Source organism: Haemaphysalis longicornis, unplaced genomic scaffold, assembly GCF_048455015.1.
Source record: "Haemaphysalis longicornis isolate Haplotype H1 unplaced genomic scaffold, Haemaphysalis longicornis Haplotype H1 scaffold_10, whole genome shotgun sequence".
NCBI lineage: Eukaryota > Metazoa > Arthropoda > Arachnida > Ixodida > Ixodidae > Haemaphysalis > Haemaphysalis longicornis.
The window spans coordinates 57000650-57028241 of NW_027526204.1; the positions used below are offsets into that span (position 1 = coordinate 57000650).

General features: G+C 46.1%; 1 protein-coding gene across 1 annotated transcript in view; it reads left to right on the forward strand.

Annotated features, from left to right (window-relative positions):
• The window catches only part of LOC144158581 (uncharacterized), a 116830-nt gene extending 91540 nt beyond the window's left edge, over window positions 1-25290 (forward strand). The window contains exon 9 of the mRNA XM_077689561.1: window positions 23872-25290. The gene's annotated coding sequence lies outside the window, so the exon portion shown is untranslated. The remainder of the gene's footprint in view (window positions 1-23871) is intronic.
• The last annotated feature ends 2302 nt before the right edge of the window (window positions 25291-27592 follow it).

Genomic DNA, 27592 nt, shown 5'->3' on the forward strand with positions numbered 1-27592 from the left:
GTTCAGCCGCAGCTGCTGTGCTCTTCTATTGCTCAGTCTTCTATCCAGATAGTTCCTCTTCACAGTTATGTGCAAATCTGTGGTTGTCACTTTCATCATTGCTCTCTGTTACTTGTTCTGTCATGTGTTCATTAGTTGCTGTAATTGCAAGGAAAAAAACGTGCACGCTTTTGTCTTACAACAATAATGGCTTTTTTTTTATTAACGTTTATTGAAATGTAAAAAAAACACCCGGGGGCCTCTTGCTAGTGCATCAGACCCCCTTAGAAGTAGCGATTAGTTAAAGTTCACGACGGGTATGGGTGGGAAATAGCAAGGGAAAAATAGTGGGTCGGTATATGAAATGCAGGAGTGTGTCCCACACTGCCTCCGCTAAATTAGGTGGGTACGAGGGACGCAAGAGATCATTTAAGGAATTTGGTTATAAGTTAGTGGGAAGGGTGTCTAGGAGAACCTGCCTTTCAGTTTAACTCAGTTTTCTCGTAAGTGATTCCTTGCTTGATTGTCATCTGAGCTTGGACGTTGCCTGTTTGAGCTATCACTTTTACTTGCATGCTGTTTGGACTTTTGATCGCAGTGGCTTTGAAACTTCGCCGCTTGATTTTGCTTGACGAAAGCTTCGTGTTCAACTGTCGTCGTCATTAGAATGTGAGGTGCACCATTTTTGTCTAATTTTGCATCTCGATGCACCGCTATCCAGATTCAAACTACTTTGACCATGTTGCAATGGTGTCACGGAATAGATGTTGGTTTCACACCGCGAGGGTCCTGATTTGTTTCTGACTGCAGGAAGCGTTTTTTTCTTTCAGCACTTCTTTACCCACGATCATTATCATTGTCAGAAAAAGTTGGCTTTTCTGCAATGCCTTTTTGGCATGGCATATTCCACTGTGAGTCATAGAAAGTTTTGCTTTAAAATCAGGGTCTTCAAGCACTTTTGGTCCAGTGAGTAGCAATCTGCACGTATTTGTAACCATACAATACTGAGTTACCACCCTTCGATCCTTCCCGTCTTGTGCCAGCAGTCTCGTCATCCAACACATGAAAGTGCCCTCGACTTTTGCCCGCACTTTTCACTTATGCCTGACCCAATAACTTTTGTTGATTTCCAGTGTTGCGCATGTCACATTTTCATTCAGGGTCACCTTGGGGCAGATAAGCGCCTGCTTGTATTTTTATCAAGTGGTTTTAGCCGCGGAGCATGCTTCGCACTCTTGTGTGAGCAGCATTATGGTGCCTTGTTGCTTGTCCAGCAAGTGATGTGATGCCATGTCAATAAACATTCTTCAGTGTTTGTGATGACTTTGGTGTTTTCTTGGCTTCACTTTCATATAGTGAGAGTTGCTATCCATCAAGAAGCATACACTTACAAATGCTAGGTATTCATATTTTTTCTTGGGAAGACATTTACAAAGTTTCGTTGGCAACACAGCATAACATCAAAACAAATAAAAACAACTAAAATGGCAAATGTGGCATATTTTTAAAATTAATGAACGGTGGAAAAACAACACAGCACGAGAGAGAGAGCACGAAAAGTGACAGCACTGCCTGTTTGTACCATTCTGTTGTTTTCGTGCTAAATATTTTCAAATAAATAAATATGCAAGGAATGCAGTTGAAGTAGGGTAACTTTTTATTTGAGCTTGTCTCTTGGACATACAAGTACATTTCTTGAATCGATTGCTGGAGGCAATTTTCGATATTGGGCAAGCACTGGATTCTCGAATGGACACAACAGTACGTTTGTTCAATTCTTATTTGGAATTGCATTGTGCAGTTTAACCCGTACAAAACATTTGGCCAAAGTCCAAAGCATTGGTTTAGGTAGAACAGAAAAAAAAATGCCTGTGTGCCAAGATTTCGAAGCATGTCAAAGATTTATAGGTGGCCTGACTTAACCTATAGCCCTCCACTGCAGTTAACCTTCATAGTTGGCCCAAGTTATGCTGAGCTTTTCCTCCTGAAACCTAAAAAGTTGAATTTTGATGCTTACAGCTACGCTGTGCAATGTATAAGCCTAGCATAATTTACTCTTCAGTATTTTTACTCTATCCAGGTTTTATGTTTATTACACCACAATCAGTTTGCAGCCAGTGTTGAATTGACGAGCGTCAACCAATTCAGGTTGAAAGCACAAAATGCTTTAACAGAAATCGCAGTCTTCACATGTGATCAAATACGTAGTTCTTTAACACTAAACAAGGCTACTGCAGAATGCTAGGAGCGTAAAATATACTCGATGAGGTGCAGTTGGCCAGTGTGTAATTTAAGCAGCATTGTTTTAAGACAAACGGAAATTGGTGAAAGAGCCATAAGCTTCTGACAGCAGCTATCATCGTGACTGGCCAATTCACCTGAGTGGGGATGTTACGGCTATGTGCTGTAGCTTAAAGGCCAACTGCACTCAAATTTTTGTTTGTCCAAATTTAATCCAGATAAGTAGTCTATGCTCTTGAAGTCACCATGGCGATATCCTTAGCTCCGGTATTACAGAGCACGCCAGGTACCTTCGTTCAAAGCACCCCCGAGCAGACGACGTATGCACCTGGCGGAGAGTCGCCGAAACCAGTTCCGAGCGGCCTTGTGACGGAGGTTGGGGAACCTGTCCGTGAAGCTCGCGCTTCTCTGGCGACTTGCATGGCGCTGCACCGGCTGCAGGGATGCGTTCGGCCGGGATTTCTCTGCTACACCAGCACGCTGTACTGCCGTCATCATCACATGTTTAAAACTAACCGCATAGGTAGCAATATCCGCCTTTTTTTTTCAATGCAATGAAAGAGGTTAGAAGCCTACAAACTATTTTTACTTGAAAATAATATTTTTACTCAAGGTAAAACAAAGCGCAAAACAAGCAGTTGCCCTACATTTGTCACTTCTTTTGCACCTACCACAGAAAGAGATATTATAAATTCTTGACCATTTGCACTTCCCCGTCCAATATCGGCCATATTTGGGCTGCCCCAACGCCACCTTTTAGACCTTTCCAAAAGTTTCACGACCTAACTAGAGTTGCTGTACACGCAGGTATAAACATTTTGGCGTCTTTTGCCTCACTCGCTAAGTGAACCAAAATCAGCCTTTCTCATAGTAACAAATACATCCGCACAAATATCGGCCGTCCTCCTCGTGGAGTGCGAAAGCTAACGAAACTGCTTTTCTCCTAAACAATAAACTACTAGATTTTTTGTTCAATTCTCAAGGGAAGTATTTACTAGTGGTAGAGCGTTAGATATAGTTCACTTGAAAGTAAAGTGTTTTCAGCAGCACATGCCTCTGGTGAAAGTAGAAAACAGTGCCACAATAGGAAACTTTTTTGTGTTTTAGTACATCATTTAGATGTGGAAGCTGGCTTATAGTTTCAGACCACTTCTTAAATTCGATTCTCGATGTGCAGCAAGGTGAAAAATACTGGGCCGATATTCACGAAGCTGTTTGTACCTAATGTATTGTAGAAATAGTGATTGATCTCCGCCTGCTTGCAGTTTGTTCTCTTCAAACTGAGCGATGTGATTTCCGAGGCGCCGGCTAACGAAAGCTACTTTTTGATATCGTAGAAGCAGGTAGCCTTGTAAATCAGGGTCCACTTTTTTACTCGCAATGCCAAGAATCGCCACTCCGGCAGTTATTCTGGTGGAAAAAAAAATCACGCCATATCCACGGAATGAATTGCCAAGAAATTTAAAACTCATTGTATGTCGGGTTGCTTGTACCTGTGGACTTTTTTCAGTTTAAGGGCATAATGCGCTCCCTGGGTCCACCTTTAGTCAGCTAGACCCACTGAGCTATAGTGGTGTCAATGATGTGGTGCTGGACTTGCACTAGGGATGTCCTGGGTTTGATTCCCATGTGGTTTGAACTCTTCCCAAAGTTTTGAACTCAATCCACTCTTTGCTCTCTTTGCACTGCCGCCCGGTTTAGGAGCTGTTGTGCTAGTACAGACAGCGGATAGTGGCTTCTTAGTCAATGGGCCACTTATTGCTTTCGCGTTGATAAGGTAGAGTTTTCAAGATTGTGTGTTATGGTCGGTTACACTTGCCACATTTAGGGTGCTTAAATCCGACCATGTGCAGATTGCAGGCCTGTGATAAATGGGTACAGGTGATTATCTAGATGCATAAAACTGCACCTACTGTCAAGGCATGCCGTGAATTTGTTGGTTGAATGGACATTTACAAACATGCATTCGCATGATTTCCACTGCAGCATAAAAAAATTGAGGTAAAAAAGGTGCATTGTAATAAAAGGTGCATTGTAATTTTGCAGCTCCAAAGTACTAAACTACATAAGACCAGCACTGCTTCCCCTTGTGGTGCTTTGGACGGCTCACAGCAAAGTCCACTAAGCATCAGAATCAGCTAGTGCTTGATGTAGTTGCTACATCAATTCCCCTTGAAACGCAAGCTGCTGGACACCAGATTTCCCTACACTAATAACATTAGAATTGGGTTAGAAAAGTGAAATGAACTGGAAAGCTGTGGGTGAAAGGTATGATCAACATGACAATTCCAACAGGGACAAGACCACTTTGTTTTGGGAGCTTTACCCAAAAAGACCAAGGCACTTGGCAACAAAAGGAGCCCCAACTGAAAACAGAGCAAGGCCTCACGGCTTATGGAGGGTGCTTCTCGTGGTAGAATATAACTGCCTGTCATCATGCGATTTCGACTGCCCAGGAGTCTTCACCACCACTGTGTTGACATTGAAGGAAGGTGACAGGAAAGTGTCCGCAAAGTCGCGCATCAAGGCTACTATTCCTGTTGACACTGGACAGATAAGAGCCAAAATCACAACTAAACTAGTTTTCTGCACAAGAAAGAGGTCACTTTCTTGTTTTTCCAAAGCTAATAACATGCCCTTAAATAATCCATGCATGACATATGTTCATCACAGATGGGTTTGGGTGCACCAAATTATTTGTTATACGGAACCTTTTTTACCCGCACTGAGCAGTGCGAACTCGCAGGAAGCAGTTTTATTTCGTGTAAGGCATTTCTAAGAGCAACGCAATCACTTTGTTCTCTGTCTACTTTACTCATACTATCAATTCGTAAATTTATACCAGCAAATAGAAAACAAACAGAAAGAAGAACACAATTTAGCGCACGAGATATCCCCAGCTGTCCACTGCTTTGACACTCGCTGAAAGATTTGTAATGGTCAAGCTGGCATAGATCTGTAGATCGTTTGGTTTTGTTTTCACTGGCATTACCAGTACACACGCTGCTGTCTTCATGGCTATCCACTGTTGTGTTAGTGTAAACACTCGCTTTAAATGTATGCAGAGAGAGAACGCAGCAGTGTATCTGAAGTATACCATCAATTATAAGCCAGGCAAGGGCGGGAACCCGTTAGGTCGTGACAAGTGGCCTGCGAACAACAGTTCCCACTAGAATGGCAGGATGAGTGCTGCACGCAGGCTAGGGGCACCGTGACTGCAGTCAGGAGATGCTGCAAGAGAAAAATGAAACGTGAAGAATCAAACAACGTTCACGCAACAGTAAATAATCTACGACGACTGAAAAGAAGGGCAAACGACAGAGAAGACCACACAAGCACTGCCCCTGCCCTGCGTAGTTATCGGGGTCGTTCCGCCTGCATTTGCATCAGTTATAGAACGCTGAGTGGTTCACTATTAAATATGAAAACACATAACGAAGTAACCATCCCTTGGCAGGCACTCCTGGCAAGCAAGAGTACTAGATGCAGGAAAGAGGTGCAAGAGGCTAAAGCAGCGTGTTACAACGCCCTCACGAACCACACGTGCACACGAAAACCTTGCCAACAGCGTTCTGTCACGCTCTAACTTCACGTATAGATCGCACAGCAAGTTCATTTTCGTTACAACATTAAGAGAGGTTAGCACAAGGCACGTTGCTTAGAAATCGTATAGGATATCGTATAGGATAACAAGCGATGTTAATGACGCCACATTGAAGAAGAGACAAAGAAGCGCCACGGGCGAGACGGGTTTCCGCGCCGTGCAACAAACCGCCAACAGCTTGCGATCGCCGACAGACGCGAACAGAGCAGCATAAACAGCAACAATAATGCAAGACGGTGACAACGCGCCGTTAACAATTTCGTAAACGTCGCTAATTTAACTGCCGCAAACAGAAAGCACGCTTTGCAGTAGGAGATATGCGAACTGATTGCAAACCCGCCAAAAAACACTCACCTGGTCGGCCGATGGTAACTGGCCGATGGTAACAGATAACTGCAAAGCTGTTGTCCCAGAAGATGCTGGAGCTGTTGAACGACGACTGACAGGGCGACAACCATCGCCAGTTTATGAATTCTTGCGTTGTCGAACGCGACTACTTGAATCGCTACGGCACGTACGCCGTGTAGGCAGCACTCGGAAAAATGTAAACATACCGCACGGGAACGCTGCGAGCAAACGTGACGTCACATCCGCCTAGCGATGCTCCTCACCCGCCCAAGAGGTTGGTTAATTCCTCTCCTGAAGGGCAGGTCTAAAATCGCGAGGTTCGCAGGCACCATGCAGACGACATTTCCAGGCATCGCGAACTTCGCAAGAGCGAATGTTCGTTCCACCGAATTCGCAGGCGAAAAATGCACCATGTAGACCGGGCTATGCTCTGTGCAAGTTGAGCAAATCATTGCTGTGTTCGGAATTTTGCCGTGAGATCTGAGGAAGGAGTTATAATGAGGTCCTACTATTTTAATTTCAAACTTTAATGAAAGGACATACTTTTTAGCTGACTCGTGCGCTGCCATTGTTCAGCCGAGTACACACGGCGGGTTTTAAGCTAAAGGAGAAAACAGCATGTGCAGTGTATGAGCATGGGCGGATCTGGAATCTATAGGGTGTACAGGAATTTTGTAGTTTTCGTTAGAGAGTCGGGAAATGGAAATTATGTTGGGAAGCTTTTTGGTCCACCAGAGAACGGAGCATTGGGCAGTTGTACAGAGCCAGCATCACCTTCGCGGGTGGTGCGATGCTTTTGTTTCCCGGAGTCCACCAAGACAACGTGCGTAATGGCATGGCCCCGCATACATAAATGCTACAGACTGCCGTTTTTCAGAGTGAAGCAGACAGTAATGGCACATTTAGAGTATTGCCTTCGTTGACAGCGGCCGTGATGTTCACCTTTCACGCTACGACGTGATAGGTTTGCTAAAAATTGTGTTTTTTACTGGGATAATTCCTCGGTAATATTGGTTATTAAGCAATGATGACGATTGCTCAAAAGTACCTTCATTCGACGTTTTAGAATGTTTACGTAACAGTTGCGCATCCAGGCAGAAAGAAGCACATTAGCACGCACCCGTATGGGGTGGCGCCGGAGGTGTGCTGGTGCTCTTTATAGGGACTGTGGTCTGTAGACTGTTGATTAAATTACGAAATTTTGTAGTCATGGCAGACCGATTGAGCATTGAAAGAATGATACGTTTACGCACTCAGAACTTCGAAGGCCAGGAAGCGCTAACGGAACAACGGCACGTATGTTTCTGCGCCACGATTACGAATGTCCTTCACTTGCGTATGCTGCATGATGATTTTAAAGTTGGGTGCAGCAGTGGATGCACGCGTTGGTATGAAACGCGATAACGGGCACACCATGCGACAGCGGCTACTTCACATGGAGTTGTGTCCCTGTTAAGTCAAGCTACTAAAACTGCAGCGAGAACTAATATATTTTAAACTCTTCATGAACCGATACTAAAGCTGTACCGATACACTCTGAGCATCCCTCCCCAAGATTGTGCATAACAAAATGTTTAGGCGTTTATAGGAGTTGACTTTACGTTTTCGTTCATTAAAAGTCACCTACCGCTTGACCGTAAGAACTTTTTTCAACGACCAATTCGAACGCAAATGCTGCATTCGAAATAAAACGAGACAGACGTTTTTTTATCTCGCAGAAACAAAGGTACTGCAACGTCATTTAAATTTAGAAAGTGATCAATTGAGCTACACCGCACAGCTTAAGGCACAGCAACTTCCATCGTCAAAAGACATCAGTGATCATGCAAGGAAAAATCAATGGAAGTAAATGACTTACAATTTGAGGCCTTTTTTATGTGTTGGCACTTGGAACATGAGCTTTCCAAAGGGATGGGCGCTTCTGTCCTTGCACCGTATTGCTCTTGTTGTGCCTCAATTAAGCCCCTGAATATACACTGCTCCGGGCAGCGGCCGCCCAGGTAAAAAGTGGCCGTGGACGCAATGGAGGCGTTTTAGTTGTGACCGAGGTTGAAGATGGCCTTCGGTTCTTTGTTACTGTCGCGACTGCCGTCTGCTTGTGGCAGGGCTAGTGACTGCCGTGCCCTCACGTTTAGGATAAAGTCTTGAACTGGCTCGGTGAGACGCAGCGCGTCCTTTTTGTTGACCCGCTGTTCTCCAATTTCCTAGGTTAGGAAAAATACCGCCGAACAAATCTGCCTACGCCCGGAGCTGAAAATGACTGTCGCAACACCGCTTTCAAAAGGGGACACGCAGTGCGCGCAATCTGAGACCACACCCTCGCGGGCTCACAGAAACGTGAAAAAGGAAGAATGAAGGGGTGACGCGCGGAAGAGGGACATACTTTGCTGTGCGCCCTGCCCTCACTCACAAAGGCCCTCTGCCCACGCACGAAATTCGTGCAGCTAAACCCCACATTTCGCCCAATACGCACCCCCTGCATTGCATTCTTTAATTACCTTGCACGAGTATTGAATGTCTGCCCACGGCCACTCGATCTCCCCCTTTTTAGGAGACGGAGCAGCCGTGGCCTGCCACCATCGCTTGCATGTTCTTCTGCTTAACGTACAATGATAGTCTGTTCCCTTTAGGTCCTTCATCGTACCAGACTTCACCCGTCAATAGCCGGCGGTCCCTCTTCTTTTTCGTCGCGAGTTTGGGCGGACCACTCCTTGCTTCCTCGTCCATACCGTGACGAGTCAATCTCCTTTGCCGAGAACGACTCAGCCGGCCAATTCTCCGTGTGGCGACATGTACGCACAAAGGGACACAACGCTCCCGCGCGCTGAGCTTACCCGAAGGCGCGATCGGTTTTGGAGCTGCACCCCTCCGAAATTATCCTGAAGTGTAAGCAAGAATTATCTTGTGTAAGCAAGAATGCGTAGGGCAGGCATTTAGTCGTGCATGTTTCTAATAGCCGCACTTGGGAAAGATATGTGCCTTTGTTCAAAGGCGACGTACCAGGCAAAACAGGCAGCACGGCGCAGGCCCGAAAAATTTCGTGGAAGAGGGGGGGGGGAATGGATGAAGCCCGGTCAGGCCCCCCTGGCTACATCACTAAGTAGGAGGGGTGCAGCGAAAATTTCGGGGGGGGGGGGGTTTGAACCCCCCAAACCCCCCCTCTGGCTACGCCACTGGGGCATTGTCCACCTCTGCCGTGACAATATCAACGTCCGCCTCTACAATAAACGTCACTACGAAAATCATCATCATCAACAACAACCTGCCTACTCCCACTGCAGGGCCAAGGCCTCTCCCATGGATCTCAATTATGCCGGGCCTGTGTCAACTGCGCCCAATTTATACCCGCAAACTTATTGATCTCATCTGACGACCTAACTTTCTGCCACCCCCTGCACCGCTTGCCTTCTCTAGGGATCCACTATTACCCTTAATGAAGAACGGTTATCTTACATGCTCTGCACACGCCCTTATTTTTAATTTCTACTAATATGTCCTTAACACACGTTTGTTCGCTTACCCACTCAGATCTCTTCTTGTCCTTCAACGTTACACCTATCATTTGGCGCTCCATTGCTCGCTGGCTCGTCCTCAATTTAAGTTGAACCCTTTTAGTTAGCTTCCAAATTTCTGCCCTTGTAGGTGAGTACCGGTAAATTACACACTTTCGTCGTGAGAGACAATTTTCACAGGGCCTGAAAATTAATACGCAGAAAACCAAAGTAATCATCAATAGCCTGGGGAGAGCACAGTGGTTTGAGATAGGTGGTGAGACAGTGGAAGTGGTAAGCGAATATATCCACTCAGAAGAAGCAGTGGGAAAAGAAAAAATACCCAAATTGAAATAAACATTTGTTCTTAGTGGGTCAAGAAAAATAAAGTCAATAAAAACTTGCTGGTCTAAAACTTCAACGCATGACCTCAAGCATATGGCTCTGACAGCCACCCCTGGCGCCACAACCGATCCTTGATCACATCTCACAAAAAGTGGACCCAGTCAACACGTTGTGGACTTTGATTTAAAGTCTCCTGATGGGCACATATGCCGACGCCTTCACATAAAACCTGTGCTAGCAAATTACCCAAATAAGCACGCAAATCTAAGCTAATAGATTGTAATAGGCAAATCACAGCGGTTTGTCACGCTTCTAAAACATTTACCAGAACAAAGAGAACGACGTAAAGTTAGAATGATTATCACTATCATAATGTGAGAACACAATAATTCCATCGCTGCTGTGTATATTACGATGGACTCTCAACGCCACGATATCAAGGTTTGAACGACAAAACTTTCATCACCGCATCGCCTAAAATAAAATGTAGCGTTTTAGTATTACACCACACAAGGAGCCTTGGAAGTCTCCGAAATTTTGCACAAAATATCTCAAGGTTTTTTATTTTCGATGTTCACGTGCATGTCACTATCCTGCCGTTTTCGCTGTTTTTAAAGGTCGACCTCATCAACTGCTTGTTCAAGATATTTTCCAAATCTTTGGCTGTGTGTTTGAATAGAAGGTCAGTCGGAAAGATAGAAATTTTCGCATTCAATTAGAACACGAAACAGTTTCGTCCCTAATAAGATTAGTTGACAGAGTAGAGGCGGAGCTAGAAATTAGGCGAGGTAAATTAACGAGAAGATACTACTTCTGCAATACCGGTTTCGAATGCGAGTAGATTGACGAAGACGTAACAGGAGTCATCTTTGAAAAGTAATTACCGCTATCACCATCATTTGCGTGTGGCCTGCCCAGCGAAGCAGAAGAAGCGTGATCTGCAGTGCTACTGCGAAACCAGTGCTCGATGGCTCATCCTTCAGCGAAGCCCGACGTCGACGTCAAATCCTTGAACCTGGTTAGCACTGCCAACCAGCGCTCCCGCAGAGCCACGACTCCCATGAAACGCCGCCGCCGCCAGCAGGCGTCACAGAAGCCTGGTAGCCCCCACCCGCCCCCCACGCTACAGGAGTCATCGGCGCCGGCCGAGCCCTGTTTCCCGCCTCCTACGGAGATTCAGTCGCCCTCCCTGAAGCCGGTGGTAGACGATGCGCCTCCCGCATTGCCACCACAAACAGTGCGAGCCACACGCATTTCAATATCCATGACATCGTCAGGGCAGCGGAGGCTTCCGGAACCAAGCTCATCGACACCGAGATCATCGCCGACATCCCAGGCACCACCGATTGCCAATTGGGATACTAGACCTTACATGGCGAGCAAAGAGGCACCCCACCCACTGTCTACTTCGAAATTGTCCCTGGCTGAGTCACAGCCCAAGCCAACCGCCGCCACTGCAACGTATAGCGGGAAACCTCCAAAAAAGGCTATGAGTTTGGCGCGACAGTCTCTCAAGGGCATGAACGACTTTCTCCTTGAGCATGTCGCCACTGCATGTAGTCCACCTGCCGCCGTGAGTTGAAGTGTTTTCTACGCTTTGCACCGTACCAATATCATTTTGGCATACCATTTGGTCACAGAAGGTTAGGGCAAAAGTTTCTTTAAGTAACTACGGTTCATACAACCTTGTATTATAGTTGTTGCCGTCAAGACGTTTAAATTTCCTCTGATGCGGCTGACCTAGCTCTCGTCAGCGAGGTTTAGAAGCGGAGCAAAAGTGCTATGGTTCCAAGCGTTTCTGTTAACTGTTTTAGTAGCTGCACAGTGAAGGATAATTGCATACAAACCTGGAGTCATTTTGTTGCTGCAATTTATGTTTATTTACCCTAATCACATTCCATACCTTAACCTGGGTTATCTCCAAATGGAGAGATGAAACAAGTGGACTGGAAAATGGTTTGCCATCACTGTTCCTCAGTGCAGCAGAGCAAAGGTTATAAAACAACACCGGTAGCCTGTTTCGTGCACCTAAAAGAACGGCTCAGTGGATAGAAACTCAAGCTAATAGGGCCACTGCAGCTTACAGCAAGGGTACGCGAAAAACCAAGGACAAGGAACAAATCTCACACTGAGATGTAATGGCGAGGATTTTATATACTACTTGATCAATCTATCAATGAATCAATCAATTTTATTTTGCAACTGCAATTCATACAAATGTCAGGGGGTTGAAAAAAGACCTGCGATATACGGTTTGACAATGGTCTGCGCCCCCGTACTGGTAACACATTTCTGCATCATGTAGATAGAGAGATATAGAAAAACGATTGATAGAAAAAAAAGAGAGAGAGAGAGAAAAAAAATCACTTATGTCAACAGACAATATGACTTTATATTGTAAAATATCCGTGACATTAAACTATAAAATGATTGCATGGAGTAAACGTAATGGCTTGTAGACAATAAACGAAACAAATTTGTGCGAGACAAATTTTGGGATAAACACAAATCAGCCGGTCATACATAAAACTATAAACACCTCTCACATTTGTATATTTTCTATTACTAAAAACTTCCATTTAGCTGAATTTCATCGCTTCCAGAAAACATTATTTGCAAGAAAATATGGTTAATATTCATAAAAATTGAAAATTCTTGATGTTTACCATCAGCAGTTGGATACTCATGGGGGTATACCAAAATAACTTGCATTAGCGCTAGCATCTATTATCTTTATTGGTCGACCGCGGAGCTCTCGAATATATCCCAATGACGGAATAGAATAAACACGCGGCAGTAAGTGTTTACTTTTTTCTTCTTTATCTAGCGTTTATCTAGCGTTTCTTCTTTATCGATTTGTTCTGCGTTTGAGTCACAATTTGCAGCATTGTTACTGTGGTGTCCAAATCTTCACAATATACTGTTTTGTTTTTTTTATTTCCTCCGCACCTCTATCCTCTTGCGCTACGTTTTAGTCGTAATTGGCGTCATTGTTACTGTGGTGTCCAAACCTTCATAATATACTGTTTTTTTTATTTTATCCTCACCCCTTGGCCGCTCAAGTGCAGCATTTATTAACAAATGTAGTGCAGATTCAGCCTACACACCCGAGGAATTTCGAAATGGCATACCTCCCCCCCTCCGATGTCCTTACGACTACATCGGACCTCACACACCTTGTTTGGTGGTATGCAGCCTCTGCCAGCCACCTTACAATTAAATCCCCCCAACCACAACTTGACCCGCAACAAATTCATGCACAACTGGTATCTGAAATTCTAATTTACTCAAATAAAAGCGGTGTAACACGGGTTGTTGGCGTTGGTCCCCCCCAGACCGAAATGCTGAACCTGTACGAACTCCTGACTTTATTGCGGTTACCAGGAACTGGCCCATTAACTGCAGATGCGAAGAACTGGCCCAGTTCTTCAGAGTTTTTTTTTTAATTTTCCCTTAAACTTCCTTCCCGTCCATTTCGTCCATCGTGACCAGTGGTCCTCTTTTTCTAATAAAGGTGCTCTCCCTCTCTCTCTTTTCCTCCTCACTCATTGCCTCCTAAAGGGACACTGAAGTGAATTTGTCAAGCTCCCGGTTTTGCTTGCACTGCTTACACTGGCTTAAATTAACACACTTTTCATCGTTTATCCGGTTGAAAAGTCGTTAAATATTTTATAAAGCGGGAAATAAGAAAAACTACCATGCGCGGTCTGTAGCGGCCGCACCAATTAAAGCTGTGACGTCGCGAGGAGATAGCACCATGATTGGACGATGTCCGAGGTTAGCATTCAAACAAGTTTCGGTTTCGGTTCTGTAAAGCAACATCCGATGACATCGTTGGATGGGCATTCTCGATATCTCAGTAATCGCCGTACCACCCTTCTGCCATATTGTCGGATGTAAAATGCCTTAGATAAGCCTCCCAGGACGGCTTGGAATTGTAGAAATCACTAGCCGAGGCCTACGCAGTGGATGACGCCCTCCGCGTCACCGCTGACGCTCAAATGCCATGCGCTTTTCTCTCATGTTCGGAGCTTGCCTCAGTCATGCCTGTATCGTAAAAAGCGTGTTCGCACCCGGCCAAGGGTGTGCTCATTCAGGCCTGTGCCCACTGCCCGCAAGCAGCAGCACGGTAACGAGAACTGCGTTCTGCAAACTCGCTCGTGGAACAGTGAACGTTACGGCCAAAAAATGGTGAACTCATGTTTAGAAAACATCGGCCGAAAATGAAAACATCAACTGGCAAAAAAAGTCGCACCCACGGGGATTCGAACTTGCGACTTGCAAAACGATAACATAGCGCCTTAGATCGCTCGGCCACAGGGCAGTTCTTTTTTTAATAACAAACACTTTATTTACAGAGATATATACATCAGATCAGGTGATTTTAGGGTATTCGTCGTGCACAATAGCAGCTTTACGCATGCAGAAAAATAGGCGCTTACGGCCTTTACGCTAGCATGGCGTAAGCATGTTCTGCAGGCAAGTGTATGCTAGTGGCAGCTTGCCAAGGCTGGATATATAATGTATATAATGTATAACCAGTTTACACTTTTATTTAGCCTTATCATTTGAAGTACTTTAGGTGACTAATTGTCGTATAGCGCCCGTGCAGTAAGTGTCCCCCAAACATCCACAACATCTCACGTCTAGCAATTGCATTTCTTGGACGGAAAAGCGTTCGCAGATGTGCGGTCGTGCTGCTGACTGCTGTGCTTGTTCACCCAGCGCAAAAAAGTGCATGCTGCTCCCTAGGTTTGCGCTGTACAGTAAACGTTTCAGTTGATTTTATTTTCTTAGTACCAATATTGACTTCGTTGACTCTTCTCCCGCCTTCAAGTGGCCTTAGATTCCCCTACTAGCGTAAAGTCAGCGAAGGGTCGCATGTGCCCTTGTGCAGCGCTTGTGTGAGGCGACCTTGATTCGACTTGGAGCTAGATACAGTGTACAAACTAACAAAGTAAAGAAAGGCACATTATTTCATTCACAAACGTGTGGTGGCTTAGTTTCAATTGAGCGAGCCAATGCGACGACCCGTCGGCGGCCGGCGGACTTAACGCTTTGCCGACTGACTCGATCGGAAGGTCGGCGAACCGTGCAGTAGCGCAGCCAATTGCCAGCTCGTCTCCTCGTGACACACGAAAACGCCACAAAAAATGGGCGAGGGTGCAGAGAGGAGGACAGAATTTTCGAATTGCTTTTTCTACTAAATAAATTCGCGTAAACGCGCTCAGAGTGGTCGAAACATGACCTATGGACTCCGGACTACAATTTGCGCTAGTAATCCCGCAATGTTTACAAATCACTTCAGTGTCCCTTTAAAAGGAGCAAAAATGAAACCGTCGCAAATAATGTTCTTAAACAACCCCTGGTATGTTAACATCGAGTACTGTGACTATTCGTGACCCGACAGGGAATTACGATTTGGTTTTTCTGACGTGGTATTAGCTCTATTTTTCTAGCGTTAATTTGAGGCAGCTTTCTACGGATCTTTTGTATCAACAAAAACGGTGTATATACTATGATGTTATAGGAACCATTGAGTTCGTGGGAGCTGCGGGGTATTATGCACAAAGAATTGACTTCGATGTGAGAGATTTATCGATATCTACGTGCTATATCACGCAGAGGGAGCACAGCCCAACGTCACTGCTGCAGAGATGCCCCGGCCTCAGTATCGTCGCGTTGGTTGGTCTTCTGGCATTGGTGTCTACCATCCCGTTCCTTTATTGGATCTTCAAACAAAGTGTTTCTCATAAAATCAAAGACGGCGGGCTTTGCGAAAGCGAGGACTGTAAGAAACACTTGTACCTGCTACAAAAAGCGATTGACTACTCAACAAACCCTTGTACTAACTTCACCCAGTACGTCTGCGGCCGCTGGGAGCACAACCCAACTTTCAAACTGTCCAGGTCTGTGCATTCGGACATGGTGCATGCGTGGCTCAGTGGCCTAAACGAACGGCTCTACCATAGTGCGCCCTCTCTATCCGTGGTGTCAAAGGCAGTCGCCATGTTCGATCGCTGCATGACAACCGGCAGACCAGCCATTGATACCATGAAGGATTTCATGAATCAACGCGGACTTTATTGGCCTGAAGAGACTTCTGCGGCAGAGAACTCCTTCGGCATAATGCTCGATCTCGCATTCAACTGGAAGGTACCACTGCTGTTTCGCCTGCGGATCCTACGGGTCACCAAGAGCGCACCCAGACGCCGAATTCTGTTCGGAAACAACAAGTTGCTCCCTGAGTGGCACTTGGTCTACAAGCAAATGCTCAGCTTTCAAATCTACCGCAAATACTGGCACCAGTTGTTCACTATCTTTGCCGGTAACTCCGACTATCCCAGTGACAAGGTACTCAAGAAAAGCTTCGATATGCAAAATTTTGTCTTCGAGACGCTACTGGGTGTCGCTTATGAAACCCAATCTCCTTTGTCATTTACTGTAAAGAAATTTGCCTCCGCAGTGAACTACAGAACTGAAGTGTTGCTGAACATCATGAACAACAAGATTCGTCTAGAGCAAAACATAAAGGATGATGATGTGGTCATATTTACGAACGACAGACTGCTGGTTGCGATACGTCGCATACTGGAAAAATACAGTGACACTGAGCTGAGGAGCTACTTGTCCTGGCTGTTTGTACAGCAGTACGGAGGCCTGGCAAGTCCCGACCAAGTTCTCGTAACTCTTTTCGGAGACGAACGCAGCGCAGAGCAGGAACGCCCCCTGTACTGCGCTAGAGAAGTGGAGGCCAGCTACCACTACCTTGACGCTGCTACTGCCACACAAACGCACTTCTCCACCGCTGAACGTCTTGGCATCGAGGACTTCTTCAAGACCATTGTAGAGGTGGGTTAACGGGATCCCAGACGAGGAATCATCATCATCATCATCATCACCAGCCTATCTACGCCCACTGCAGGGCAAAGGCCTCTCCCATTATTCTCCAATAACCTCGGTCCTGTGCCAACTGTGACCAATTTATCCCCGCAGACTTCTTGATCTCATCTGCCCATCTAACTTTCTGCCGCCCCCTGCAACGCTTGCCTTCTCTAGGGATCCACTCTGTTACCCTTAAAGGCCAACTGCACTCAAAATTTCGACTTCTTGAAAACCCTATTTCCGTATAGTCTGCTTAACAAGAAATCAACATGCAAAATACAACAGCTTAAATACGCACGTGGACGCCGCAGGCGGCCAGCAAAAATCGGCAATTTTGAAACCGAAACCGAGGAGAGCGCGGCCATTGCAGTGACGTTGCAGCCGTCCAGCGAGCGGCCGGACGGTCACCAGTTCGGGAGAATGTCTGCGCGTAAGTCTACGCGCGCACGGGGCAGCAGAGCTCGACCGGTTCTCCCGCTGCGTGGCTGGCCAGAGGAAAAAGCCACCGTCGGCTGGAACGTCACAGGCGCGTCATGGCTGTTTACGCGATCCCCCGGCAGGTGCAGAGTGGTCTGCGGCGGAGCCTTTTTAAACGCTTCTGACTGATTAACGAGGCGTTTCACGGGGCTACCACTTGTGTCTCAGCTTATTTGGGGGTACTTACTACGCATTAAAACCAAATTTGGCCGAGGTGAAATTTGAGTGCAGTTGGCCTTTAATGACCAGCGGTTATCTTGCCTTCGCATTACATTCCCTGCCAACGTCCATTTCTTCTTCTTAATTTCTACTAATATGTCTTTAACACCACTTTGCTCCCTGACCCACTCCGCTCTCTTCTTGTCCCTTAATGTTACACCTATCATTTTCCGCTCCATTGCCCGCTGAGTCGTTCTCAATTTAAGTTGAACCCTCTTAGTGAGCCTTAGTGAGACGAGGAATAATGCAGCCTAAATCATTGGTGTCAATTGGACAAAACTTACGCAGTGGTTGTAAGAAGTGAGTGTTCACATCCATTCGCGCGCTCAAAAATTTTGGTTAAAGTAATCGTTGCAGTATTTACTTACAATCACAGTTGCGCGTGAACGTTGTGGCTTGAAATAAGCATGCTTACTAGACTAAAAACAAAACGTGGTACATTTCACGACTGTTTCGAGTTTTGAGATCGTCAAGAGTTGCAATTATAGCTCATGAAAGGTGAACCACTTATTTAACTGGAGTTTAAATTTCGCAGGGATCTAGTATCTTGATAATATGAATACTTGCCATGAAACGGGGTGCGGGAGCGATGAGTTGATCTTTTAACTTAGGGTTGTGATGATAAATTTCATGAATTAAAGACGAGGGAATTTGCGACGGTGTGAAGGCTGGTCAGATTAAGCGTATTTTTCATGGATGAGACACTCGGAACTCGCGAAGGTGACGATAATATGTAATGAACGCCACGTTTTTTGGACACATCAGAGAGCGAGGGTGTGCGTGGTTTGGTGAGGATCACATATTGCGCATGCGTATTCTAATTTGGAACGGACGAGTGTTTTGTACAGGGTTAATTTTAAGGATGACAGTGCAGAAGAAAAATTCCGGCGCAAATAACTTAGCATGCGACTAGCGTTCTTTATATTACGTGGTCAATGTGAGTGTTTCATGACAGGTTATTAGGTATATGTACACCAAGATATTTATATGAGTTAGCATGTACAAGAGGAATATCGTGAAGAAAGTGCGCATGCGTATATGTTTTATTCGGCTTCGGCATATCCTCATACTTTTGCACTTCGCAATGTTTAGCTTGATGTGCCATTTGTTACACCAGTTACACTATTAAGGTCCATTTGCAAAATTTCTATATCAGCAGGTTTGGCAATTTTGTGGTAAAGTACAGTCATGCGTGAATAACTTAATTGATAAGATTAGAACACAGTCTGGAAGGTCATTGATATAAACAAGGAAAGGAAGTGCTTCTAGTACCGATTCCTGTGGCACGCCTGGTTTCCCCGGAGATAAAGCAGATCAGTGGTAATCAGCAATAACAAATTTGGAACGGTTGAAAAGGAAGTATTTAATCCATTTGAAAATTCTGGGATCAATGTTTATTTGGCCGAGCTTTAAAATTAATAAATCATGCGGAACACTATCAAAGGCTTTGTCGAAATCTAAAAATGGAATCTGTTTCAATTCCCAAACAGCATTTGCGAGCAAATCGTTAGTAAGTGTTAGTAGGTGCGTTTGACAAGAAAATACTTTTCGGTATCCGTGAATTTTTCTGAATCCGTTATATGTGTCTTCATGGATTATCTTGTTATTTCAGCAGAAGCGTCATCCAAAGGAACCCTGTTTCCACCTGTTAGTGTGTGCAAAATAGCGCTTCTCCACATGCATTTCCTAAGTGAACTACATTCCAAACATTACCTAAAAAATTGGCCAAATCTACGCTGTAAAGGTGGTTGACAAGCAAAGATTTAAACGACACCCACAATTGCCCAGACAACTTTACTTAAATTCACGCACGTGGCTCTACGAAGAGTTGAACCTGAGATTCTTCCTGACGTTGCCTAGAATTCCCGGGGGCAGTGTCCCACACACAGCAGCAGCGTCGGCCACGGCCGGGCTAGAGGGTGGGGGGGGGGGGTGGGGGGGGGGGGGAGGGGGGTGCGGACGCCGCTGCTGTACCCCGACCGTGAGTCGAGAGAGAGAAAACGGAGAGTATTGCTTTCGAAGGGTGAGACAGCGGAACCTAGCCATCCTAATGTGCTAGCTTGGGGCTACACCACCCGGCGACACAAGTTCAGACACCGAAACAATTCGGCATGTGAGTTTAGTGATTCCCATTTATACCGATTTAAACTAGTTTGTTTGAATCGGTATTTATCAGAGCCAGTTGCTACTTTAGCCTTTTGTAGTACCTATTAGAACACAACCGAATTGGTATTCACCAATTTAGAAAACGGAGAAATACCTCAGGTCCTTGATCCATCGCTTACACATGCGCACCAATGCTTCACATTCATTCACATGCGCTACAGTGCTTTCAATAGAAAGTTGCTTCGTATTGTTCTTTCCTCTGTGAGGGCTCAGGAGGTAGAATTAATATTCTCGAACTTCACCAAGAGTTATTGCTATTCTAGTGGTTTTCGCATCACCACCATCAAGTGCGTCACCGACTTAATTTCCCGGTCCCTAATATCGGGCAAGTTTCCTTCCCGCATTCTATTCGCCAAAGTTTCACCGGGCTTTAGAAGCGTGATAAAAACAATGTCCCTTTTTACAGAGATATATCTATGAGAAATATTGTAATGTCGATAATTGACCTATACTTATGACCTATATTTTTTTGTCATTCAAAGTCATGCTGCGCTTTTTTCTCATCGCAAGCGATGGATCGATAACTCTCATTGCAGATAATAGAATCATACCACCTTTAGCATACGTTTGTAAAGATAAAACAATCTTTTACGTTTTCGGCCCATTTGTGCAGGCGGCCATTGGGCTGACATCCACAGCCCACTGGATGGACGAAGCGACTAAGGCTATTGCGGCTGAGAAGTTTAAAAAGCTTCGAACAACGATGTGGCCAAGGGACAACTTCACCAGCCCTTCTAACCTCAGTCGCATTTATGCGGCATTTCCAGACAACGCCAGCTCACTTATAGATTTCTGGATTCAGTCACGGCGTGCAGGGCGCAATCTCTTCGGCTCGCCAGAGGGCTACGAGATTCAGCGCATTCCCGCAAGCAGTTCGCAACCGTACCTTCACTACGTGAACATACTTAACGCTGCGCGGGTTGCCATCGGAACTTTATCTGGCCCGGCCTATTACACCAAAGGCACAAAAGGTATGCTCTATGGAGGGCTCGGCTACTGGTATTCCCAGACGATTGTGGGGGCTGTGAATGAGGGTGGGTGTCACGGTGGATCCGAAGTTCCGGGTCGGTTCATCTTGGCTTTCAGAGAGCACGCAAAAGGCTTATGACGACCGCGTGAACCGGTGTGCGCGCAACGGCGGCAGCATCTTTCCAGAAGTTCCGGCAATGGAAATCGCGTTCGCCGCGTTCCAGGCAGCGCGGAGCAGAGATGACGTCGTCCTTGTGACTAACTTCACTGAAGAGCAAACCTTCTTCCTTACCGCCTGCTACATGTCGTGTGCTTATACGGCCGCAGAAAACTTGGACGGTGGTGACTGCAACAAGGCGATGGCCAACTTCGAGTCTTTTGCGAAAGCATTTCAATGCCCTGCTGGGTCGGCGATGAATCCCAGAAAAAAGTGCGGGTTTTTTAATTGACCGGGATGTTCCCGCGTGCTGATGTTATTTTATTGTTTTGTACGTTGCTGTATGTAATCTGTGTGTGGGGGCTAACCTAATTGGATTCGTATATATATACACTTCGCTTTGACTAACAGCAAATCGTCTTTGCTGAACTTTTTTCCTAGTGAACACGTTGTTTCCGCTGTGACATTTCGGAGCGCAGTTTGAAATGACAATTTAATGAGGTTTGCAGTGCATTGATGTCAATAAATGCAACTCGATGCCGCGATATTAACTTTTTTGGAGCGGCGGGTCACATGTCGCCGAAAATAGTAGCCGCATCAGAGACCCAATATTCTGCGAGCCAAAATGTATGGACATAAAAAGTGCCCATGCTCGATTCCGGACCGCGAAGCGTTTTTTCTTTCACTTTACCCACAATCATTCATCATCATTGTCAGAGAAAGTTGGCTTTCCTGCAGGGCGTATTGGCCGACAACGGCATCAGTGACGACACTAGAGCTTCGCTTTAATAAATAAAACCTATGCATGCGGCATGACTCCGCAATCCCCTCGGTAGTTTGATAAGGCGGATAACACAACACTCGTCTGGGCAAGTAGGGGTCGCTCTTATATGTACACTGCGCACAATGAATTGCCAGATCCGCATCTGGCAATTCATTGGTGCGCAGTACGACCGTACGAAATTGTCCATCCGTACGTCCGTCCATTATCTGTCCGTCAGTACGACCGTCCAACACCGTCCGACCGTCCGAGGCAGTACGACATTGTACGACCGTCCTGCTCAGCTAGAGCACAGGTGCTCTCTTAGCCGTACGCTTCTGCGCCTTCTGTACGACGAACACCGGCGTGCCCGCATATGAAATTGGTGTTCCATGCAACGTTCTTTTTGAATTTCATGTAAAAAATTTGTGCGCGTGATGCGTAGAACATTTATGACCGTATTTGCACGATTCTAACGCGCCCATGATTGTAACGTACAGGTAAATTTAGAGATGAAAATTGGAAAAGTAATTTGACGCCGGTTATAACGCGCAGATGCAAAAACACACGGGACACTTTCCAGGCAAAAAACATTCTATTTTATGCGTGTACCTGTGGCAGCAGAGACCTCTTGGGCTTAATAACCTTACTTATCGAGCTGCTGATGGCCTTAAAGCTGGAGTGGGGAACCTTTGAAGTGCAAAGGGTCGAAAACTGGGCTAGTTTGTACAGATTCATATTGATTCACCAGAGCAAACTAAACGGGACGGCACTCCTGTGTACTCCTCCCTCGTCCCGTTTAGTTTGTGCTGCGGGTAACCATTATGAACCCTAAAAGCGCTAGCTATTTGAAGCGGCTTGACCTTCATAGGCGCCATTTTTCTTTCGCCTTGCCCTCCGATTTTGGTCTATTTTATGTACGTAGCATTCATCAGCAGCATTGAGCCCGAGTGCCCTAGATTTTAAGGCGGCGTTCCTGCTCAATAAACGCCTCACGTATCTTGTTTGAAGGCCGTGTTAAGAGATGGCTTAAAACATCCCCTTAAAATTCCGTTTCTAACAGCAGAGATTTTTTGGCCGACACACATTCGTCCGGCGGAAACAGAAGACCCCGAGCACACGTGCGGGCTCGCCTTGCGGCGTCCTCCCGGCGTCGTTCAGGCTTGCACGTGGGCGTACGCCACATGAGGAGCTCCCGTCTTCGTCGTCGTCGCCATGTATTGACCGGCGCGCCACGGTTTCATTACGCCGAAGACGACGACGACGAATCTGTCAAGCCATCTCTTCACAATCCACACGTGGAGACGGCCACGGGACCAGCTGGCGAAGAAGCGGAGGTCTGCCGGGGCTAGCATGCACTGCAAGAGGACGCCCTACGCGTCCTCTAGGGCGTTCGAAGCCAGGAAGCCCTACGTGGCTGTGCCGTCGGAAGACGACGACGAAATGGATGAAGGTTATTGCTATTGAATAAAACACTGTACATCCTTTAACGGTATTTGCTTCCCAGTGCCGCCGTCCAAAAAGGATTGGAACTTCTGGGGTCCGACTGCTACCTCTCTCCTGGGATCCGCTGTCAGTGTAGCGAAAAGCTAGGTGAACTGCCCGCTCTGCTGTTCCCCCAGCCTTGCATCACTAATTTTTATTATACTTAATTGGCCAGGTGTGTATCTCAAGAATGCCTTTTCCGTGCTTGTGAGTATTGCCAGCACACGTGGTGTTCTTAACAAGAGAACCTCACCTCTCGAAGGAGTACACGGTTTTCCGTTGGCGTCAGCCCAAGCTTTTCTGGCTTGGGCTGACCCGACAATAACTGTATTATCACTATGGGTCAATAAACAAACAGTTATTATTATTATTACACGAAGACACCTAAAACACGTGCTCTAAGCACTTCAAATCCCGTGCTGTTACGCAGCAGTACCAAATAATATTCGTCATAACTCAAGATTCTCAGCACACGTCCTTTAACCTGGGTTTGAAATACGATAATGTTTCTTGGGTTGCTCAAAAGCAAGATATTTGTCCTGTCTGTCTGTCTGTCTGTCTGTTTGTCTGTCTGTCTGTCTTTCTCTCTGTCTGTCTGTCTGTCTGTCTCCCGATTCAGCCGCCCAGCCAAAGTTTGAGAATCCTGGGCGATACGTTAACATAGGCGAAACATTTATTTCCAATAATTCTAGAAATATGCTGTCAACATTGTCAAACTTCTTGACAATTATCTACAACATTGCAGATCAACATGGTAATACTGGCACGAAAAGACGAAGGAGAGTGCAGTAGGCCCTACCGCTCACTTGCGGTACATCCTCCTGCCCTGCTGCGGACGACAAAGCGCCCAGGGAAACCAGCGCGATTGGCACTCGGCGGAAGAAAGAAGAGGACGATTTTGCATTCGAGACTGCGTCCCCGAACGTTGCTCCGTCGCCTCCGTCATGTGTCGCAGCGTGATGGTCGAGCGGCCAGCAAAAGGTGGTGCCCGGGTGATGACGTCAAAAAGTCGATGGCAAACCTAACTGCTTTAGTGGATGGTGAAAGATGGGTCAAAGCAAAACAGTAACAAGTACCCTTCCTGACGAGGTTGACAGCGGGACTCGAGCAGAGTGACAGCATGGATACGCTTTTGCCAAAGGATGAACTCATTCTATCCACCCAGAGGGTGGGTGAAGGAAGGTTGCCCCTAAATCTGGTCGGTTACACCTGTCCTTCACTTCGAGTTGTTGATCAATTCGCTCTCGCGCTACAAACGACTAGTCTCCTGGTTAGCTCAGTTGGTACACGAGATTTCGGCGCACGATAAAGATCCCCAGGTGGTCAAAATTAATCCGGAGCCCTCCACTACGACGCGCCTCATCGCCTGCGTTGCGTCGGCGCGTTAAACCCTACAATCAAATCAAATCAGCTCAGTTGGTACAGCGCTTGCTCCGGTTAAGCGGTGGTTCGGGGTTCGAATCCTGGATCAGGACAAATTTTTCTTCAACTGCGAAGTTTCTGAGAAAGCTTTAAAGCTTTCCTTTGTAGCCGTACGGCTCCATTAAGGTGAATGTCAAACTTTCCTTCGCAGAATATTACACCACCTTGGGCGTTTCCCCAAAATCTGGTCGATTATACGAGAGGGTGGGTGTTTTACACGGAAGCCGTAACGGCTGCTGGGCTTTCGCAGTGCTTCTGTACACACGACACCCCCCCTCCCCACATCCCTCACCAGAAATTTCGGGGGGAGAACGTGTTTTGACCCCATTAAACCCAGAGGAGTTTGGTAAAAGCCAGGTATATTGTACAATTAGTTTGAGCATTTTGTTAATGCCTGAGGCATAACATTACTCTGCCTTTGTAACATAAATGCTACACTTTTGTTCAGATTTATTTCGTTACCTGACATTATTACCTTGATATTTTAAAACGTTAAATTTCTAAAGTTACTTCTACGTTATGCCTTGAACATTGTAATAATGTTGCAATAAAGATGTTACGTATAACATTGCTTGCGGTTACCTCTTAACATTATAATAATGTTTACATTTTTACATCTCATTAATCTTCTGTCGTGAACATGCCCTGAACGTTATTAAAATGTCTGGATTTTTACATTACTTTAATGTTGCGTCCTGAGCATTGAAAAAAGTTACCATCTATAACATTGGTTATAACTTGTTTCCTTAACATGCCTTGCACGTTATTATAATGTTTGTATATTTAAAGTCCTTTATTGTTGAGTCATGAGCATTGTAATAAAATCAGTATTTCTAACATTGGTTTTGAGTTGTTTCCTAAACATTAAATAAATGCTGGGAACAAAACCTTAACATAGATGTTTTTTTCAACGTAAAAAAAAACGTTTCTAGCATAACTTAAACTTTGAATGTTTTTTAAACATTACGTAAACATTGCCACGTAACATTTAAGGTTATTTAAACTTTTGCAACTTCCAGATAACGTTTTTCTAATGTTCTGTGCTACTTGGGACACCAGATGGTTTGTACGAGGTTAACGTCCTGCCCTTTAGTTTGCGCTCAGCGCCAGCGCCGGCAACATTCCAAAGAATGATGGACACTGTATTCTCCGCCCTCACGTGGCAGACATGCCTCGTGCACCTGGACGATGTTTTCGTTTTCTCAACATTTGCAGAACACTTGAAAAGACTATCTTCAGTTCTTCGTGCCGTGCGAGCCCCCGGTGTCACACTGGAAGCAGAAGAGTGACATTTCGGCTATGAAGAGCTCCGTCTCCTCGGCCACGTTGTCAGCCACGCCAGCATCAAACCCGATCTACGAGCAGACCAATAAGAGAATGCCAGCGCCTAAACCCCGAGGCATCATGGGAAAATATGGCAGCGCACTGGTCATCCAATCAGAGAATGCCGCGCAGGAGACCAGTGGTGTGATGGCCATATATGGATATGAGAAATGCAAGCAGCCAATGAGAGTGCGCCGCGGAAGAGCCCAGAGGGGATAAAAGCGGTGCGCACAAAGAGAAGAGGGAGGCCAGAAACCGGGAGGCAGACAACCAGGAGGCGACAGGAGCACGTGAGCTTCAAAGAACGAGCCAGGGGAACACGGCCAGGCCATCGACCATGCCATCCGAGCCTGGTCGGGAGCGGGCCGACTTAGCATCGGCACCGTCACCCTAGGTGCACCACGAACCTGTGTCTTCGTGGCCCAAGCGGTATTGGTCGGGCACCAGCGGCCAACGTCCACGCTCCGTCGACGTTCGTCTCGGCAGCCCAGAAATGCTACGTTCATGCAGAGCCTACCTGGGGCCTCGAGCGGCAGCGGCTACCAGGGGTATCCATCGAGGAAGCACGCCACCCAAGGGATGACAGCGCGCGTCAAACGCCGGCATCAAGGACCTACAGCGGGAGCGGCTACCAGGGAGTAGCCACCAAGAAAATAAGTTGGGACGCGCGGAGCCCACGCTGCCCAAGGAGTGATCACGCGCATCTAAAGCCGGCACCGAAGAGAGACGAGGACGGCTATCGCCGAGTCTCGGCCACGCAACGGGTGCGACATGTCCGCGCCGACGACCAGGTAGGTCAGTTCGTTAGGGACACATTCATAGGACACAACTACTGAGTTGTGGAGGGAAAGTAATTTACTAGAACTTGATCAAGGAGTGCATTTGAACTAATAGCGTAGGACATTATTGTAGAGACTTTTCGGTTTTGGTGTGAATTGTATTTTGAGATATTTATTTAGTGGTTGAATTTTGAATTGTTTATTGGTTGAGTGCAATTCATTTATTAAGTGGTTTTGCTTTAGGGGATTTTAAAGTGTGTATTAAATGTTCGTTGTGTCAAACCTGTCAACTGCTTTCCTGCGTCCATCTCTGCGTCCTGCGCCAATTGTTTTTATTGTCACGTGAACGGATGGTGAGGTTGCCTTAACCAGCTAAGAGATGGACACAGGAAAGCCGTTGACAGGTCTAACACAATGAACATTTAATACACACTTGAAAAACCCCTAAAGCAAACCACTTAATAAATAAATTGCACTCAACCAATAGACAATTAACAATTCATACCGTAACTAAATATCTCAAAATACGATTCACACCAAAAACCAAAAGTATCTACAATAAAGTCCTACACTATTAGTAAATATGCACTCCTAAATCAAGTTCTAATTAATTAATTTCCCTCCACAACTCCCTAGTTGTGTCCTATGTCTGTGTCCCTAATGGACTGGCCTACCCTGTCGTCGACGGTGACGTGTCGCACCTGTTGCGTGGCCGCGACTCGGTGATAGCCGTCCTCCTCTCTCTTCGGTGCCGGCGTTAGATGCGCGCGGTCACTCCTTGGACGGCGTGGGCTCTGCGCGTCCCAACTTATTTTCTTGGTGGCTACTCCCCGGTAGCCGCTCCCGCTGGAGGTACTTGATGTCGGCGTTGGCCGGCGTTGATGCCGGCGCTGGAGGTACTTGATGCAGACGTGGTCATCCCTTGGGCGGCGTGCTTCCTCT